This window comes from Marmota marmota, unplaced genomic scaffold (genome assembly GCF_001458135.2).
Source record: "Marmota marmota marmota unplaced genomic scaffold, marMar, whole genome shotgun sequence".
NCBI lineage: Eukaryota > Metazoa > Chordata > Mammalia > Rodentia > Sciuridae > Marmota > Marmota marmota.
In genome coordinates this window covers 2987823-2990555 of record NW_026000196.1, presented here as the reverse complement: position 1 = coordinate 2990555, position 2733 = coordinate 2987823, and positions in this window count along the sequence as shown.

The window sequence follows — 2733 nt, the reverse complement described above, 5'->3', positions numbered from 1 at the left end:
GTTTAGGTCCTATCATATCTTCCAAGAACAACTGTAGTGGCTTCCTAATTTTTTTTCCTGCTTCTTGTCTTTCTTCCTTGTAGGCCATGGTTCATACCAGCTGCTCTAAAGGCAGAACTTGAAAGATGCTACTTTGATAAAATCAGCCTCTCGTCCCTCTTAGAAAATCTAAAATGGTTTCCTAAACTTAAGGTTCTCTGAGATGGAGCTCCTAATTGCCTCTCCATCCTCACCTCCTATCCCTTCCCACCCTATATGTCAGTATTTCCAACCAGACCAAACTACTTGCAGTCACAATGTGATTTGTTCTCTTGCACATTTTTTCTGCCTTTAACATATGCTGTCTCCATTGTCTGGAAAACCCATCTCTTCCTCATCTACTTGGCCAGCTTCTGCTTATTCTTCAAGTCTGGTTTTAAAAAGTCTCACCTCTTCTTTGAAGCTTTTCTGGGCTCATCCAGACAGAATTGGTTAATTCCTTTAGTAATCTGTACCTGTCTTTTGCTTTATTGTATGGCGAATATTCACATGTCTTTCTCTCACACTAGACTGTTATTTTCTTAGGCAATTTATAACTCATCTTTGTGTGTCCTCTTAGAACAGTGGAAACAGGATAGACTCTCAGAAGATGTCTGTTGAACAAATAAATTGATTAGTGATTTTTATCACTCCCACTTTTTTTGTACTGGGGATTGAACACAGGGGCCCCTTACCACTGAGCCACATCCCAGGCCCTTTTTTGTTTTGAGACAGAGTCTAAGTTGCTTAGGGCTTCACTAAGTTGCTGAGACTGTCCGTGAACTTATGATCATCTTGCCTCAGCTCCCTGAGTTGCTGGGATTACAGGTGAATACCACCTTGCCCAGCTTGCATTCATTTAAAAAAAAAACTTTTTTAAAGTTATTGATGGACCTTTATTTTATTCATTTATTTATATGTGTTGCCGAATATTGAACCCAGTGCCTTACACATGTGAGGCAAATGCTCTATCACTGAGCCACAACCCCATCTCTCACACTTATCCTTACAGTAGCAGAGAGCATGATTAAAGTCAGGTCAATATGTCAGGAGGACATCTAGAACTGCAATGTCTAATAAAAAAGCCACTAGCCACTTGGTTGAGTACTTGAAATGTGGCTAGTCTGAACTGAGATGTGCTGTGTCAAATACACCAAGGAGTTCAAAGACATAGAATGAAAAAAATCTCATTAATCTCAATATATTTCATATTGATGACTTGTTGAAATGATCTTTTTGGATACATTGAGCAAAATAAAATATATTACTAAAATGGAATTCCATCTGATTCTTTTTATCTTTTTAATGTGGCTATTAGAGAATTTAAAGTATACATGGGGTTCACAGTTATGGCGTATATTTTCATTAGACAATGATGATCTAAAAAGATCATTCACTGAGGGTGATGTCCAGGTTACAGGTAAGGATATCTCTTGAAGAAAATGTGGATATGTCACAGTTTGGGCCAAGATTTTATCATTATGTGCTCAGCGTCGGAGAAGACTTTAAAAGGAGCTAAGTCGGCGGATGAGGAGAGCTGGCTTTTGAAAAGTTGAATAGCCCTGGAGTAGGTCATAACCTCTTTGTGACTCATTTTCCTCATGTCTAAAAAGAGCCAATTGGCCTCTTGAGTTCTCTATCAATTTTAAGGACATAAGACCTGCCATTATATCCTTCCATGGCTGAGATGTTCTCCCTCTAAAACTTGGTTCTTAACCCTTCCCCAGCCTCGGGTCAATCCAGGGTTAGCCCCTGGAGGCTTTCTGACCTACCACCATCTGCAGAAAGCAGTCAGTCAGAACAAAAGTATTCATTATTCTCCTTAATCAGTATATGTACTGATTAAGTACATATACTGATATACAGTATATGACAATATTCTGAGGAGAGACGTTGTCTTCCAGTCTTTATACCATGCAGGGCCTAGTGAAGGCTAGTTGGTCCTAACCTGGCTTCCAGGGACACTTACTAGATATATGCTGATCTAGTCTCTTACATTTTTTACAGGGTCAGTTTTAATTAAAAAAGAAAAAAAGGTGGTGGTGGGCGGGGGCAGGGGATTGCAGGAGAAGGGAGCACGCTGAGCAGTGCAGGGTAAGCACTTTACACATTTAACTCCGTTATTCCAAAAATCAAACCATGGAGCAGGTTATCGACATTTCACAGATAGGAAAAAGACACAGAGAGGTTAAGTAACTTGATAAAGGTCAACAGCTGATGAGTGGGCAGCCAGGATTTAAAGCAGGGATTCCACTCTGCACAGGAGCTGTGCTTGTGGCCGGCTGAAAGCTGTTGGGCAGAGTAGTTCCACGATTCTAGAGTATTTGCACCTCCCGGTCTCTGGGCCGTGGGCTTCCCCGTGGACTATCTCGCGGGCCCTGCCCTCTCTGACACCCTGGGGCCTGGCTCCACCCACCGCTGGCCCCCAGCTCAGTCCAGCGTCTCTCCAACTCGTAGATGACCAGCTCCCGCTGTGCCCAGGGCTGGGGAAAGCGCCCCTAGCCCGGTCCGCTGCCTTCTCGCAGAGTGAGTGGCCCCACCAGGGTCACCTGTCCCCGGCGGCGGGTGTCGTTGCCCTCAACGCGGTCCCACTAGCCGCTGAGCCCTGGCAGGAGCATAGCGAAGACGCCTCCCCAGACTGCGCCGCAGCCCAGCACATCCCGGCCGGCGCTTCTGGGCGCCGGGTACACTGCAGGTCCGCGGAGGGGACCGCTG